The sequence below is a fragment of the Canis lupus genome, chromosome 6 (assembly GCF_048164855.1).
Source record: "Canis lupus baileyi chromosome 6, mCanLup2.hap1, whole genome shotgun sequence".
NCBI classification, from domain to species: Eukaryota; Metazoa; Chordata; class Mammalia; order Carnivora; family Canidae; genus Canis; species Canis lupus.
This window is the reverse complement of record NC_132843.1, coordinates 74,373,712-74,391,553: the sequence shown is the minus strand read 5'-3', so window position 1 is coordinate 74,391,553 and position 17,842 is coordinate 74,373,712. Positions and strand designations below refer to the sequence as shown.

The 17,842-nt window shown below is 46.3% G+C and overlaps 1 long non-coding RNA gene across 1 annotated transcript in view; it reads left to right on the top strand.

Annotated features, from left to right (window-relative positions):
* The first annotated feature begins 14,874 nt into the window (after nucleotides 1–14,874).
* LOC140635916 (uncharacterized) overlaps nucleotides 14,875–17,842 on the top strand; it is a 55,853-nt gene continuing 52,885 nt past the window's right edge. Inside the window, exons 1-2 of the long non-coding RNA XR_012033258.1 lie at nucleotides 14,875–14,980; nucleotides 15,314–15,386. This is a non-coding gene — a long non-coding RNA (uncharacterized lncRNA). The remainder of the gene's footprint in view (nucleotides 14,981–15,313; nucleotides 15,387–17,842) is intronic.

Below are 17,842 nucleotides of genomic sequence, written 5' to 3'. Positions count from 1 at the left end.
CTGCACCCTCTGAAAGCTCTAGGGATGAAGCCTTCCTTACTTCTTCCAACTTCTGGCTGTTGTCCACAATCCATGGCAGTCCTTGGTTTGTAACTGCCTCACGTCATTGTCCGCCTCTTTTTGTCACATAGCCATCTTCTCTGCATCCACGTGCGCGTGTGTAGAGCGTGTGCATGTGTGTTCACCGGCCTCCTTAGAAGGACAGCGCTCAGTGGATCTGGGCCCACCCTAATCCAGTATGACCTTGATTTAACTTGATTTCATCTGCAAAGACCTCATTTCCAAATCAAGTCTTGACCAAGTAGGTGGTCATTCTTTATCTCTTTGAGTCCATCTAATGATAAGGCATTTACCATCTTATAAATTTTAAGAGGCCTAGAATATATTACTAATACTCTTGGCACCTGTTACAGTTTTACAGTACTTTTAGCCTGAAAGATTCTTAAATTTTAGCCTAAAATTTCCTTTTGAACCTTAATCCAGTGCAAGCAACGATTTCTCCAAAAGCCTTGGGCAGAAAGCTTTTCTCTACCACTGACCTCTTTTCCAAAGGCAATACGTGAGCAGCCGGGAGGCTCCCATCCCACGTCATAGTTTTGTGTGCATCCCAGTGAGAAAAAGAGACCCAGAATAATCACAATAAAATACTCACCATTAGCATCCCTATAGGACTCTTGCCTTCAAAGCCCTTCTGCCTCCTTCTCTGGCACACATTCAAGTTCACCAGCATGTGTTTGTCTACCCCCTCTGGTTCCCTTCATCCCCCATAACCGCATTCTTGGGGGCTGAATACATTCGTTGCCTTGCCTCACACAGTTGAAGCTGGAGAGGCCAGAGTGAGCCCTGGATATACATTGAGACAGGCCATCGTAGCCGTGTGTGTGTGTGTGTGTGTGTGCACACGCGTGTGTGCATGCTTGTCTGTGTGTGTGCACGCATCTACTCCCTGTGATTAAAAAGAAAGTGTTGGGTTTAATGGATGCATTCGATTACCATGATGACTCCCTCCCTGGAGCTTTCCAAAATCACCAGATGCACCAAGTGGACCCCCTCTAGTTTTTGCCTTTGGTTCAGACTGCTGCGGGCTGGGGACAGGGAATGGTGAGGATTATGTAGACCAACACAATGGAAGAAATCCCTAAACCTTGTTTCTATGAAGTTCTGCAGCCATCTCCTTCCACCAGGACACCAATTAGACTATCTCCGGCCTAGAGAGCCTTGGGGATAAAAGCGAAAAGGCAGGCCCCGAGGAAGCAAGTGTGCTGTGACTTCTCGGAGGCCCCCCGCCCCCGGCCATCCCACCCACCCACTGCCTCTTTTCACTGCTAGGATGAGCAAGGAAAATCAGACGGGAGAGCTCATTTAAACTTATTGTAGGAGGAGGGGATTTTCTCAGCCCACTCGTCTCTTCCTCTCAGCTCACACTGGTTGTCACTTGCTAGACACAGGCCTGGCCGTGGCTTTTGTCACTGAAGCTTAGACAAGTGGAATAGGGTCTGATTCGTGCCTTCTACATAGTTGCAGAAATGTGATATTGGGTGGTGTGGCTGAACTAGATGTCCGCGACTCTCACACAGCTCCCTTCATACCACAAAGCAGCCTCCGGAGTTTGGTTTGTCATCGGTGACGGCCCAAGAACGAAAAAGAGCATACATGCAGCCAGGGAAGGAGAAAGCCCGATGGGCCAAGAAGGCAGGAGAGTTGGATTCTAGTCCTAGTGCTGCCTTTCACTGCCCTTCTGATGCAGGCCACAATTGTCTCACCTTAGAGATTGGACTAGATCCCTAAGATCCCCTCTGGCTCTCAAGTCATGCCTGGGGATGGACGTGCCCAGGAAGGGATGAGAAGATTTGTATCATCTCTGCCCTCGGGTAATCCTAGGATTGGTAAAGGGAAGCAGCTGTTTTGCTAGTAGTGACAGAGCTCTGGGCCAGAAGATCACAAAGCCAGTTTCATCCTAGGTGTTGACAAACTGTGTGACCTTCAAAAGTAATTAACCTTTAGATGCAACCAACTCTCTTTCAAAGGCATAAACCCACCCTCCATCCTTCTTTAAATTTCCTCTGAAGAAAATCATCAAGGTAAATGAAATGACTGGCTAGCTTTTCTTTTTGGCTTTACCAACACGGACTCACACCATCTCAAACAGCAGAGGGAAGAATCTATTGAGACACATCTGTTGCACAGTGCTTGTGTGTGCTCCACTGGGGCATTTATGCAGAGCGGCAGTTGGTCAATGGCTCTCAAACTGGCTGTAAAACAGGATCATGGTTTATTATTTAATCCACATTCTTGGTGACCACTTTTGGAGATTCTGATTCAGTGGATCTTGGGTGGAACTTGGCAACCTGTACGTTTGTAAATGCTGAAAAAGTGAGATGGGTAATTTGGATGCTTATCCAGGTCTAATAAGCACTGATTTATGCATTCAGTTTAACAACTTTTCATTGAGGCTGGTGGATGTATGGAATAAAAAAAAAATGCATAAGGAGGGCTGGTTTGGCCTTGGCTTTCTAGGAAACCCTCGCAACTTTTACTACCAAGGGAGGCAGACATGAATGCTATCAATTGTAATCAGATAAAACTCAGGCACCAACCAATTAGAATAGAGCCATGAACAGTCAGAATGGAGGCTAGCTGTAAACAATTAGAGTAACCATATGAGTATATTGCGAGGCAGGATATATTTTTGGCTGTAATCAATTTGATGAGTAATCTATTCCTGGTGGTATGTCCTCAGAGGAATAATATTGGAGTGGAGTCTTGAAAAATGAGGAGGATACAGATATATCTTTGTATTTGTTTGGATTAAAGTAATTATGGAAGGATAAACCAATAAAGGATAGATCATAAAAATAGCATGTTTACCTTTAAAAGGAGGGAGGAAATAGAGTAGAGGACGCCGGGATAGGCACTAGAATTCTTTGAATAAACCATGTTTTATAGATTTGTCTTTGGAATTATGTAAATATTTTTACATAATCTTAAAACAAAATACAAAAAAAAGCAATCCCTAAAAATTTAGAAAGTAAAATGAAGGGAAAAAAAAGAATTTAAATGTATATCCAGTTGGAGCATAACCACACCAAGAAAGTACTTCAAGTAACTTAAAAAAACAAGTGTACATTTTTTTTATATCCCTAGTGGGACATGCCCTAAGTACAAAATGAAGTACAAAATGAAACAAAACCTGGAGCTATTTTTTGCAACCATGTTGTCATTGGTGATGTTCTACTGTTATTCTGAGGTTGCAGGATATGTGAACCTGTACCATTGTTTTTTGTGTATGTGTTGGTATATAAGAAATTATATGAATGTTCTTGAGAATAGGGATTTTTATTATGGGAGAAAGGACATACAGATGTAAGACCATTGATGAGAAGAAATACCTGTGGTTCTGCATCTGTATTGGAAATATTATTATTAAATCCCAATATATATTATCTTTTATTTTATTTTAAAGATTTTGTTTATTTATTCATGAGAGACACAGATCGAGGTACAGACACAGGCAGAGGGAGAAGCAGACTCCCGATGTGGGACTCGATCCCAGGACTCCAGGATCACACCCTGAGCCAAAGGCAGACGCTCAACTGCTGAGCCACTCAGGCATCCCTATATATTATCTTTTAAAAAATACACATTTACTGACTCTCTGTATGGAGAAGACAAAAAATAAATGAACAATCAGTAGCATGGAACAGCCCTAGCTCCCAGATTATGTTTTCTAAATACCATTTTCTCTAAAAAGGAAACACGATTTTTCTTTCTTCTTTCTTTCTTTTCTTCCTTTCCTTTCCTTTCCTTTCCTTTCCTTTCCTTTCCTTTCCTTTCCTTTCCTTTCCTTTCCTTTCCTTTCCTTTCCTTTCCTTTCCTTTCCTTTCCTTTCCTTTCCTTTCCTTTCCTTTCCTTTCCTTTCCTTTCCTTTCCTTTCCTTTCCTTTCCTTTCCTTTCCTCTTTCCTTTCCTTTCCTCTTTCCTTTCCTTTCTTCTTTCTTTCTTTCTTTCTTTCTTTCTTTCTTTCTTTCTTTCTTTCTTTCTTTCTTTCTTTCTTCCTCTTCTTCTCTTTCTTTCTTTCTTTCTTTCTTTCTTTCTTTCTTTCTCTTCCTTCCTTCCTTCCTTCCTTCCTTCCTTCCTTCCTTCCTTCCTTCCTTCCTTCCTTCCTTCCTTCCTTTTGAAACAAGATTTCTTAAAGAAATGCCTGATCCAGATCCAGTGTTGGTATTATACAAGATGAGCCCGAAAAATCTTGTCATATCAAAAAGCAAGCTAAATACTAAATACTTCTGGTGTCATGTCAGAAGGACTCAGGATCCTACTAGATTAAATTCTCACTGACCAGATATGGGAGATTTAAACACCAGAAAGGGTAATAACTGCAACGGATTGAAATTCATAACAAACATATTCATATTCGTGAGTTTATAAGGATACCTCTCTTGGTCATTGAAGGAACTATCTCATTATTTCTAAATTGATAAATAAAAGGAAAAAATCAAGCATTTATTCTCCTTTCACAGACGGTTGGTATTTCAGATCTATCAACTAGATAAGGGGAAGTTTTTCTGTATAAAAGCATTGTAACCAACAAAGAAGGACACATAGAATTAGAATGTCACCATTTTTCAGCCTCTAATTAGGGTTGCCAAATTTAGCAAATAAACATGTAGGACTCCCGGTTAAATATAAATTTCAGATGAACAACAAATAATTGCTTAGTGTATATATATATACATATATATATGTATATATATATACACTTGGGATATACTTACACTAAACAATCATTTGTTGTTTATTTGAAATTCAAATGTAACTGGACATCCTGTATTTTATTTGGCAACCTGACAATGAGTTAATAAATCTAGACAATGATCATTGATACGGCCAACATCTAACAAAAGGACCAACCAGACACTGTGAATCTCCTCATAGAAATACATACCACGGCCCATGAAGTAATTTTATCAAATTATTGAACCTGAATCAATCAAGCCTGCAGATCTAACTATCAATTTACAGGAAATACAGAGGGAAAGAGGAACATGTTAAATGATATGCAATCAGCAAAATCCAGACTGTCAGAAACATTATACAGTGAATGATCTAACCTCAAGACTAAAAAGTAACAAGGGGAAAATAGTAGAAAGAAAGAATTGAAGGGGAAGCTATAAATTAAGAGACTTAGGTGCAATCAATTATTAATTTATTAATTTTTCAGAAAGTCCCCCTTTTTAGAGATATACCCTGAAAAAATTTAAGATTCAATATGATTCGTTTTGAAATAATTGGGGTGGGGATGAGGTGGATAGGGAGTAGATAAAACAAGAATGACTATGTGTTGATCACTGTTGAAGCTAGGTGAGCTGTTTATTACACTCTTTCGATACATGAAGGCTCATTATCCTGATAATTATCCTTTTGTATATATATAGAATCATTTATAATAAAAAGTTCTTTTAAATGAAGGGAATCTCTATTGGCTGATTCAGTGGGATGGCAGGATCTAGATGCTTTACCTATATTACTTCATTTCGATTTCACAAATACCAAAGGAGGTAGGTACTATCTTTATCCCCTATTTGACAGATAAGGAACTGAGGCAAAGCAGGTCAGGTAAGTTGCCCAAGGTCACCTAGGAGTAAGTGGTAGAGCCAGGGTCTAGACTCAAGGAGTCGAATTCCAAGCATTCTGAGCCCATAATCTTAACCACCTGTCATCCCCTAAACTGGCAAAGTGGTTTATGTGCCTTGCTATGTGTTAGCACTTCGGAGGATGTGACCCCGTGCTGTCCTGCATGTCCTGCATGTCCTGCATGTCAAGCTGTGCTCTTGGCTATGACATCCCATCGTTGGTATGTACTGCGCTGTGTGGGCATTCTAGCGTGAGATGGGCCATCCGACTCAATGGGCTTTCAGGTCATGTTTCATTATGAGATTCTACGGTTCTTCTTTTTTTGTTGTTGCTTTTAAAGGTCTTATTTATTTGAGAGAGAGAGAGAGAGAAAGAGTGAGCATGAGTAGGGGGAGAAGCAGGCTCCCCACTGCTTCCCATATTTTCATCGGCTTCTGACTATGAGCATGGTTCCCTTTATGAATACATGCTCCACTCCCCAAGGTTCTTCCCTGTCACTGAAGTGCCCCTCACTCTTTTGCCTCACAAACCTCTTTGAGCAGAAGGATTTGGAGGTCACAGTCAAAGAAACTGGACATGTGGCCACACAGCAAGTCTCTGAGCTTGTTACAGATGCATTGGATTTATCAGTTTACAGGAAGGAAAGATGGGTTCATATGCAAGGCTTCTCCCCCAACACCCCAGACTGGGGACAATCTCAAGGATTGGCTGACACAAAAGTACTATTTTTCATAACTCAGAGCTATCTCTGGAGCTGCCAAGAGTCAATTCCAACTTTCTGTTTGGATAAGATGGAGGTTTCAAAGGAAAGTTTTCCTTGGCAAAATGTAAGTCTTGGCTCAAACAGTCCAACGATGAAAATACCCAAGACCAAAGGGGAGGCAGGACTGCTTCCAATTACTGGGGTTGAGCTCGTTGGGAATAGGCCTCATGACATTCCTTGGATTGGGAGCAGACAGTATTTTGATTAGCAAGCTGGAGGAAAAAGAAAGAGATCATTTCTCTGCTATTTGGTGGACTTTCCCAATTATGGAAAGGTAATTCAAGTCTTTGGTGACTTTGGAAGTCTTCCCATTGGAAAATTCCCTTTGATTTTTGGTGTTGGTTATTCTGGAGTATCGAGAGTCTGGAGAGTTCTGGAGAAAGTGAAGTCTAAATTGTCCCAGGGCTTGAGAGGAATTCTCAGACAAGTGGCACTTGTAGACAAGTCGCCTGGGACTTGCCCGAATGCCTCAGAAGTTAAGCTCTGGCTTCTCATGTGAATTGAACTCATTACCAACAAAAGTAGAACAGCTTGGGCTGCTGGCAGAGCAAGTTAAAAAAATCTCGTCAAGGCCGAGAACCCAAAGAAGCTTAAGTAAAGTCAAGAGAAAATGAACTCCTCAGAAGGAGGAAGAGTGGGGAAGAATGAGAGATCTCTCTTCTTGGATGGCAAGCCCACACATTTTTTTTTTTTTTTTTTTTTTTTGGCTTGGCTGGTGATCCTCAGCCACCGATAAGGAAGCCAAAGCTGTCAGTCTGGACAATTCATTTCACGCAGGTCAGAGACAGAAGGCCTTGCCTTTGATCCTTGACACCACTCTGCTCTCTTTTCTGAACATGACACTTGCTGAGGTATTTGGATGGAGATGAAATGAAGAAGCTTTGACTAAAATAAGTCATTTCCACTTTTTAAAGTCTTATTTCTTTTTTTTTTTTAAGATCGATTTTATTTATTTATTTATTTATTTATTTATTTATTTATTTATTTTAGAAAGAGAGTGAGCACAAGCAGGGTGAGGGGCAGAAGGAGAGAGAGAGGCAGACTCCCCGCTGAGCAGGGAGCCCGATGTGGGGCTTGATCCCAGGACCCGGGGGTCATGACCTGAGCAGAAGGCAGGTGCTTAGCTGACTGAGCCACCCAGGCACCCCCCTAATGTTTTATATCTTTTCTGAATTTGCAAACGGCTGCATGTGGCATGACATCTGCCCATGGGTGGCCCCTCTCCCGGCTCAGGCCCCCACCAACTTCCAAGAGGCACGGACCTCCCACATTGGTCTGGACCTGTGGGTCTTCTCATTATCGTCTCTCCGACCCTGGACGGGCCTCCGCCATCCCAGTCAGAGATGAGTGACGCAGAACCTTAGGGCTTTGGAGCAACATTTCCCAGTAGGCGAGAGTGCGCCACATGGATAAGTGAATGGCCATCTCGAACACCATCTAAGATACACCTCTGACAGATGCAGGTCTGTCAGGTGAGGCATCCTGACACTTTCACATGGGCCTCTCATGCCTGGGGGGATTGGTTGGGTCACAGTTCCCAGCTCTGCCCTCGGAGCAGTGGCCCCCTAATCAACATTTCCAGTGAAGATCTCCTCACAGCTTCTGCCATCTACAGGAGAAAATGGAGGAAGGGGGCTTGGGCCTGCCCCTCCCCGGAGACCAACCTTCCACGTGTAGGGGGTGTGGGAGGGCGGGGAGGTGCCCAGCTGCTGGAATCCATCCCACAATGGCACCAAGACAGCCCCCACCTTGGCACCGCCTCACTGACCTTCCCCGGCCCTCTCTGGCCTTCTGCAGGAGGAGACAGTGTCTGTGAGGGATCAAACATGAGCAGGGCTGAGCCACTTCCAATTTAATTTCCTGAGAGAACATAAGAAACAGTAGCATTGTTGTGACAGAGCCACTTCTCCTGAGAAAGACTCTTAAGGCTGAGGTCCTTGTGACACAGGTGGGAGGGTGAGAGGGCAGCAGGCCAGGCTCCTCTCAGCTCCCCTGGGAGGAGCCCACCCATTGGGCAGCCCGGCCCACTCCTCCCCCCAAGACAAGGGCTCAGAAGCCAAGGCACCTTCCATACCTCTTTACCTTGCTCCTTCTTCTTCTTCTCTTGCTTCCAGCTACTTCTGCTTGATCAGGACTCTGGTGCCCCATCCTGAGGACTCAGAAAAGTTAATTTTCCACATTTGTAATGTCCCTGTCATTTGATTTTGAACATGGAAGCTTGCCCTTCCCTGTTCTAGAATCTAGCTCTGCCTCATGTCCTTCCGGAGCCCCCATCACTCTTGAACATCGGCCCCCACCTTAGGGCCCAAGTTGTCACGGCGTCATAAAAATGTCCGAGCCGGGTGGCCCCAGGGATGGCCCAACTGTCTCATGTTCCTTTGGGGAAATTGAGGCCCAGCTCGGAGCAGAAACGTGTGAGATCATGAAACGAGAGAGTGGAGGAGCCCGGGCTGCAGGTCAGAGTGTGCGCCTCCTGGTCGAGGACTCTTTCTTCCTCGTGAACTTGTCCCACTTCTTTTTATTATGCATTTGACCCCTTTCCCCATTAATCTCTCAACTCTCTGAGGGCAGCGAGCCCCTCTTTCTCATTTTAGAGGCTGTACAGCGGCTCCACAGCCAGCAGCTCACGCGTTGGGCCCACGACATGCTCCACGATTTCATTCCATCTTCTTTAAGACACTCTCCAGCAACAGCAGAGATATAATTGATCCCCCAGAACACACGACGAAGCTTCGATGCAGAGAGTCCGACGGCTTGTCTGGGGACCTCTAGATGCGTGGCTCGTGCGGGAGAACAGAAGACCCCGGCGCAAAATAACAATGTGGACGGCCAAACTGTTTGCTAACAGGGAGCCAAGGTGGGGATCCCTGATGCTCAGAGAAGAGGAGGGGGTTCTCATGGTTCAGCTGCTCCCCTGTGGTTCTCCGCTGCAGGTGCCTGGGCCTTGGTACCGTGTTTTAAAACTGACAGTGCGGGATCCCTGGGTGGTGCAGCGGTTTGGCGCCTGCCTTTGGCTCAGGGCGCGATCCTGGAGACCCGGGATCGAATCCCACGTCGGGGTCCCAGTGCATGGAGCCTGCTTCTCCCTCTGCCTGTGTCTCTGCCTCTCTCTCTCTCTCTCTCTCTGTGTGACTATCATAAATAAATAAATAAATAAATAAAATAAAACTGGCAGTGCTCCGAGGCACGGCTGGGTCAGCAAGGGGGGGGCTTGCCTTTAGCCCCAATTATTGAAGCAAAACTCTAATTCTTCTGGCCCAGCGCCCCTCCTGCCCCCCCACCCAACAGGCTTGCGGCCTGCAGACTGCCTGTGGGTTCCTAAGGGAATGCTAGGACCCCAGACAGTGGGGCTGGCCGCCTCTCCCCCGCCCCTTTCCCCCCATTTGGGCCCGGGGGTTGGGGGGACTGTAGTCGCATCATTTGCATTTAGCAGGGAGACTACACGGCCCTGTCTGTGGCCTCTAGTCTGACTGAATTGCTTTTCTGCTTCATGAGACACACAGCGCACCAGCCCAGCGCTCGCCTCCCTTCTCCACTTCACCAGCCTCGGCGTAACCCACTTGGCTCTCCGTCGCATTTATCATATTGATCGTATAAGAAATAGATCATCAGCAGAATGAAATTACCGAATGCAATGATCTGGGGCATCCTATGGAGCAGATCCATCTTGGGGCGGCCAGGGGGAAAAAAAAGTCCCTTGCTGTGACGTTTTCCAGAGTTGATTTTCATGGCAAATAGACATTTCCATCAGCTGAAGTGCCCAAGAGAGGGAGAGGGAGGGAGAGAGAGGCAAAATAGGAGCCTGATAAGCCTCATAAGGCTCATTCATTAGGAAGGAGACTTCCTTAGCTAGGACTCCCTTGAAATGGATGTTGGAGGCGCCAGTTGTGACAACGTATCCATTTTCTCCAGGCTCTCTCTCATTCTCTAAATCTTGTGTGTGTCTCAGGGGCATGGTTACGGAAAAAGGTGAGGCTCTGCCTTATTGAGGGGCACCTGGGGGCCTCAGTTGAGCGTCTGCCTTTGGCTCAGGGTGTGACCCCGGGGTCCTGGGATCGAGTCCCATACCGGGCTGCCCACAGGGATCCTGCTTCTCCCTCTGCCTGTGTCTCTGCCTCTCCCTGTGTCTCTCAGGAATTAATAAATAAAAGCTTAAAAAACAAAAAAGACTCTCACTTCTTTAGAAGACTGTCAAGGACCTGTTCTAATCTCTTGTAAACACCTGGCCTGAGCCCTGCCCCGTCTTTGTCACCCTGGCCCCAGCCTGTGGCTTTGCAGTGTCAGTGGGAGGGCTAGAGTTTTAACAGCCCTGTTTGTAGGGGACAGTGTGAGACTTGTTTATTAAATTGTTTCTTGAAAACATAAGCTGGGAGCCCCCACCCCTCCCAGACCTACAGCTCCAGACATGACCTCTGCCATAATAAGAACTTTCTCCCTGTCTGGAGACAAGGCTGGTGAGTTCAGCTGAGACTGGAAACCCAAGTGAACAAGGCCCCTGGCAGCCTGCCACCACCTCAGACTGAAGCAGAAACCCACAGTGGGAATGTGGTCCGAGGCCCCGGTCACCCCCTTCCCACTGTGAAATCCATCCCCAGACACTGAGACTCAGTGCTATTGGCTTTGGCAACATTCGTCATGCCAATAAACTCATTGAAATTGAAGAAACCAGAGGGGAAAAGGAGAGCAGAAAATAGGAGGGGGTGAGGAGGGAGAGAGGGAGGACGGCGTACAAAGCACAGCAGGGAAGAGGAGCTGCCCCCAAACCCTCCAGTGAGCTTAATGGGAGAGACGTCACGGATGCCAAATAGCTGAGTTCATGGAGAAGAGAAGGCAGAAGCATGAACAGACCCCCTCCCCACCCCAAGGCCGTCTCTGTCTGCCCCCTGACTCTGCTGAAGCTTCCATACTCATGGAGATGTCTCTGGAAGCCTTCCCGGAAGCAAATGGCCAGAGAAATGCACACGTACAGAGACACACACACTCCACTGTCACCGAGATAAGGAGCGAGAGAAAACACCACAAAATAGATCCACCAGGACTATGGGGAAATAGGAGGGTGTTTAAGCCAGAGGGGACCCCAGCTGGAGCGGGCCGCAGGGCCACTGGGCACAGTCCTCACCCCAAACCTGCTCTGGAGCTGCCTCCGTCCTGAGCAGAATTCCTACAGTTTCATGGTTTTCTAGAGTTAGGGACGCTCCTAGGAACTCGTCCCAGCCAGCTCAGTCTTGTTCTCCCTGCATCGATAGATGACGGTCTCTCCTAGCTTGAAAGACCCCCAGAAATGGTGATCGCCGTGTTCCTCAGCTTGTGTCATCGGAGACACCCTCTCATCGGCTGACCCAGTGGGCTTGGCTGTCGTCCTTGACCGTCACCATGGGGCACAAGGGCGCAGCCCCAGGACCTCGGAGCCCTGCCTGTGGTGGGAAGGGTGACCGCCCCGCTGCTCGCTGGTGTCTCCCGACGAAACAGCTTCGGTCACCTCCTCCTCAGCCTGTCTCCTTCGGACACTGTCTTGACTTCCTGGCAGCCCTGTCTATTCTTAGGGCTCCTCTTCTAGACTCTTCCTTGAGATGGTCTTCCGTGGTTGGTGGAGAGCTCCCTTGTCAGTTAGGTAGCCTGCCTTATTTTGCCACCTGTCTTTCTCTCTGTTTTATAGATCAAATATGGAAAAAAAAAAAAAAAGGAACATTTGCTGGGAAAGGACGATGCAGAGGACCATCAGAGGAGGTGATCCAGATTTTAAGTAAGCCAAAGCGAGGGCAGGAGAGAGAGCGCTGACAGAGACAGAGACCATCCCTAGCTGTGACTGTGGCATCTGGTCATCCGAGAATACAGAACGGAGTTTTGGAAGGACTTCTGGGATTTTGGAAAGCTGGGTGGGCTTTGGTTGGGTTAGGTTTTTAGAAGAGGGTGCTAACACAACTAAGAACCATAACTTGAATTTTGGAAGGGGCTCTTTGCTTTTCAAAGAGAGTTTATTTCATAATCATTGGTTACTCTATAGATTTCCAATCAGTGGTCTCATTCGTGTTGCTACTTGTTGTACGACTGGTCAAAAGTGTGGGTTTCCCTAAGCATGGGGAAGCAATGCCCTCTTGGCCGAGGGTGGGTTCCCGGATCCACCTGTGCAAAAGACATCGTGCTACTGAGGGAGGGAGACATCTGATCAGGGACTCTGGGGGCAGTCGGAGGACATGTGTCATGTGTAAGAGGACAACTGTAGTGTTTGCTGGGTTCGAGCCAGCTCAGAGGTTATGTGGGCTCAGAGACTAAATGATATGAAGGGATGGGAAGCAGGATACAGGAGTATTTCCCAATGACTCCACAGGAACTTTTTTTTTTTCTTTTTTTTATCAGCTCTGGCTTAATTTGAGACAAAAGACTGATGCTGTGAGCATGGGATTCCCGCCCTGTCCAGGGCCTGATGGATCCATTCCTCTAATGAAATGCACACAGTTTATTTTACCAACTCTAATTACGTGAAGAATGAGTGTCAGGTTTCTTTATCCTTCTGCCGGCCCTGAATCCAGGCCAACTTCACAAGCCTTACGTGCACTGAAGCTAATGGAGCTTTTATTCCAATGAGTTGAGAGCCAACCCACCTTTGTAGAGAGAAGAATATTTAAAAAAGAGAGAGAGAGAAGAGAGAGAGAGAGGAAAGAAATACTTAATGTTCGTCTAGCGGATGAAAAATTTCACAAGATAAATTAAAGTGTTTTCTGGCTGAACGGAGAAACCAGGGCAGGATGGTGGAGATAATTTTCCCAGGACTCAAAATGATTTATCTTATCTCTGTGTTCTTTAGACAAGAGGTTCCATTTATTTAGTCATTTATTTTATTAGTTTTCTGAAGATTTCCCCCCCACCCCATCATGTCCCCATACCAACACAAGGACTCAGCACTCAGCGTAGGGAACGCGGGATGGGGAAAGGAGCCTGGGATCCAGCCTGCCATTCATTCAGTCACTGATTCATTCCTTTAACACAGCGCTTCAATACTTCAGGCCATGGGCTCGGATGGAAAAGTTTCCTGTCCTCACAAAACTATAATCGAATGGGAGACAGACTCATAATCGAGAAAATATTATTCTCTGTGATAAATGTCAGGCTCTCCGAACCCTCTCTGCCACCCACATACCCCAATAATGGGCTTTGATGAAACCTCGAGAGAGCATCCAGTTTAGTAGTTCTCAAAAGGGGTGATTTTGTTCCCGAGGGGTCATTTGGTGTTTTTGGTTGTCACACTGGGAGAGGGGATGCTCCTGGCATGCACTGGATAGAGGTCAGCGATGCTGCTCAACATCCTACAATGCGCACAACAGCCCTCTCCACCACTATCCTATTTTTCAGCCCCAAATGTCAGTAGTGCCACTGTTGGCAAACCTGTATCCTCCTGCCCCACACCAGCTTTGTTCTTAAACCAGGGCTGAAAACCCTCCCGATTCTCTCAAATCTCCCCATTTTATGTGGCTGGTCTCTGCTCAGGCCCTGCTGTACAAGCCTGAGAGAGGGTACTTCCCTCCACTCTGCTCTCATAACTGGAGGTAGAACTGTATTTGAAAGGTAGCACTAGTGAGTGAACTTGATGTTTGTGTGGGGTGGTAGAAAGATCTTTAGGAGAGCATCTCAAACAGAGTGGAGTAGATCAAAAATACGATCCTGCCTCCATGCCTCATCTTCCTTTCTTCGTGGGACTCTCTACCACACACACAACGCCTCACTTGTAGAGCTCTTGGCAGTGGGAATAATTTGGGACTAGGTTGAGTCCTTAAATAGTTTCCCTTTTGCATGCCCCAACCATTATCCTGAATGTTTGTAAAAAGACTGCCAAGGCTTTTTCTTCGGATCTTCATGTAACTGTATGTTACGTACCATGGAGTTATTTTTGAGCAATTAAGGCTCCCCATGCCAGATTTTCTCATCATCTACCAAAGGCATAAAGAGGGGGCCTTGTGTCTGGCTTTCCCAGAGAAGCAGATGGCACTTTGGGTACTGGCAGGAGACAGGTGTGAAGTTTCAGGGGCCGGAGGGCTTGTCTGGCATACTATGCAAATTTGGCTCCGTTTTGCATCCCTCCCAGGAGCTACAACCAAATGGAGCCTGCTCTTACATCCTGTGTGTGTGTGTGTGTGTGTGTGTGTGTGTGTCAGAGAGAGAGAGAGAGAGAGAGAGAGAGAGAGGTGTTGGGAGGAGGGAACCGTGATGAAGGTGTGTGTATGTGTATATCGGGGCAGACAAAACCATCTATGTGTTTTGCAGATGATAATAAAGCAATTCCTAGGTAGTAAGGAAAGCTGTTCCCTTCTTCTGGTCTAAATTGTTCAGGAAAAAAGGAATGGATAAATCTCTCAGGGTAAGCTCTCTCGGAGGACGGTGTCTAATTTCCCTTTCACTTGATTAGCCTCTGAGTCTGCTCACCAAAGGCTACAGTGGCCAGAGTTTTGTTAGTCTCCTGCAGAAATGAAGGCTCCTTCGCTTGCTTGCAGGAGGCCGAGACCTCGGAGTGACTAGCTTCAGAGCCCAGAGTCACCGAAGAGGCTCCCCGGAGCAGCGCTGATGAATTCTTCTTACACAAAGACCAGAGGTTAGCCATAGTTGCAATTAGTGATTTGTGTTAATTGGCTTATCCCGGATTACATATACTCTATTTCTCTTCAGTAAGGGCACCGTGTGAAGGTGACCACATGCTAAAGATTTTTCAGGAACAGCTGCAATTTTACATGCTGTTTTCCCCCTCCTTATATTTTCCAAAGTACACTCATACTTGTCAAACCATATGTCCCATTTTTATGTTTTAAAAAATATGTTCCTTGTAACTATCAGATTATTTATTTTGCCATGGAAACACTTCTAGTCCCTGATAACCCAGAAACCAGAAGAAGAAGAAAAAAAGGCCTTACTTCTATTTACTTCACAGATTCGGCCCCAGCTCCACCCAAGCCTATCAATCCTGAGATTCCAGGCTGGAGGATTTCAATATAACTTGCCAGGTAATATCAGTTGCACTTTCTTTCTCTTCAATGAGCAAGACTGACCACACCGCTATTCATTCGTGCCTCTGATGATTCGGGTGTGCTTGCTTTTACTGGAATGCCCTCACATGCCAAGGAGGGGTTATTTGTGGCTCCCCACCGGCTAACACATGTTACCATTTGGGCTACGCAAGGGAATATGCGTAGCTCAGTGGAAACTCTTCCCCATGGTTTGGTTAATACCATACATTTGTGATGAAAATCACTGCATCCCACTGAAGAAGCAACATATTCTTCTTGGGGGCTTTCAGTAAAGATGGAGAATACGTGTTGTGGATGAGAGGAGATATACCATATTGGCCTGGCCTGTGCCATCTGGGAACCTGAAGACTGTTGGCAGAAGGGTCTGCACAGACAGGCCTGCTGGTGTCTCACCAAGGGCTGACACAGTCACATCAGGGCTCACCTGGGGTTCACCTGTCAGTGCTCAATGTCTAGTTGAGTATTCGGCATTGAAGGCCCTCAGATACCACATAAAGGCCAAGTTCCAGGCACCCACATGGAGTGTAGACCACAGAGGCAGCAAAGGCCTTCTCCATCTTTACAGATAGAATTGACTGTGCAAGTGGTTACTTCCTGAGGTAAGGACATAGGTCTTGGGAAAGCCAGCAGAGACACGATTAGATCAATTCACTCCTCAGAAGCCTTCAGTGGTCCATCATCCACTCGAAACTCCTCGGCTCAGCATTCACAGCCCCAAATACTCTGATCCCCACACACTCTGGCGACACTGCCTCCCACTATCCTCACTCACTTGCTCCCTGGGAAGCAGTATGGAAGTATTCCTCATCCTCTGACATGTCCCGAGCGCTCCTAGTCCCATAGAACTCTGCCTCCCTTCACGATTTCCTGTTAAAGTTCCTGTGTCTAGATCTGATACCGGGAGTGGGAGCAGGCCTGGCATGGGGAACAAGTTGGAAAGTGAATGTGAAAGAGTGGAAGATGGTGCCGGTAAGAAAAAAAAAGGTGCTACAGAACAATTTCATCCAGGTTCTGTTCTAAGCATTCCATATTTAGACTTTCCTTTAATATCTGGAGTGCTCACCATTCCTAAGTGAGTTGGTTTAGTGGGCTAGCATCATCCCCACTCCAAAATTGGGACGACCCTGAGCCCACAGTCTTTGCTTTTTGGCTTTCTGGTTGACTTTTACTGTCCTTGGGAGAACCTACTAGTCCTGTCTGAGTTCCTCCTTGGAATGGAGATATGAAAGGGACAGGAGTTCTGCATGGACACCTAAGTGACCAGCCCCAATGCCATGCTTCCAGGCCCTGCTTAAGTCACACCAACTTTACCAGGAATTCTTGTTCTCCTTGGGAGGAATTAATTTCTCCCTTCCCTTAATCCCATAGCATTGTATTACTTGTGATAAAGTCTCTACTTTAATATGGCTTCTACTTGATCTCCTTGACTGAGAGCTCCATCAGGGCACGAACCCTATCTATTCAGGTTTGTATGTCCTGAGTATTGCTGGACACATAGGAGACCCTAACACATTAATTGAATTACTTGAATTTAACTAATTTGTACAGAGAGCTGGGAACGTTCTAGGTCATGTCATGTGATAGATCTTTGAACTCTGTCCCCAGAGATGGTTTGCGTATGTGTGTGCGTGTGCGTGCATGTGCACAAACTTGTAGGATGGAGGCCCCAGCTGGAAGAGGAATTTGGAACAAAACTTTATGGAGATAAAACCAACTATAGGGATGCCTGGGTGGCTCAGCAGTTGAGCATCTGCCTCCAGCTCATGGCGTGATCTGGAGGTCTGGGATTGAGTCCCACATCAGGCTCCTTGCAGCGAGCCTGCTTCTCTCTCTCTCTCTCTCTCTCTCTCTCTCTCTTTCTCTCATGAATAAATAAAATAAAATAAAATAAAAAAACAGCTATGACTGGGCCACTTTTCAGGGAGCCTGGGGTTCTGCTTCTCGAGAAACTATTCCAGATTGAGGTATAAGCTTTTTCTTGATTCAGTTGTTGCTTTCCTCCTGGGGGCCTCAGAGTCTGATCACTCTTAGCACAGACAGAAACTTCTCAGGACCATCATGGTAAAGACTGGAGTTCTAGCTGAAGCTCCTTCTGGCACCCCCCCGCCTTCCCCCTGTGCTCTTGGCACATCTCTCCTGTGTCTCTTTCCCTATCAACTCGTCCCTAAGTCAAGTTTCTCCAAAGACTCCTGGGGCAACAGTACTGAAGGTCCACCGGCCTTTTGATGCCAAAGTGGGCTGTGGCTGCACAGTCTGCCTCTTCCTGGTGAGCTCTGGAGGGCTATGATAGCTCGAGTGTGCCATGGGGAAGGCTGTGAATGTGGACTCTGAGGGATCCTCCTTCATCTCTTGGGCACAATTGTCATGCATTTGACATCTCAAAAATGACATATCTTTATTGAAAACACTTGTATCAGGCACTGTGCTAAAAT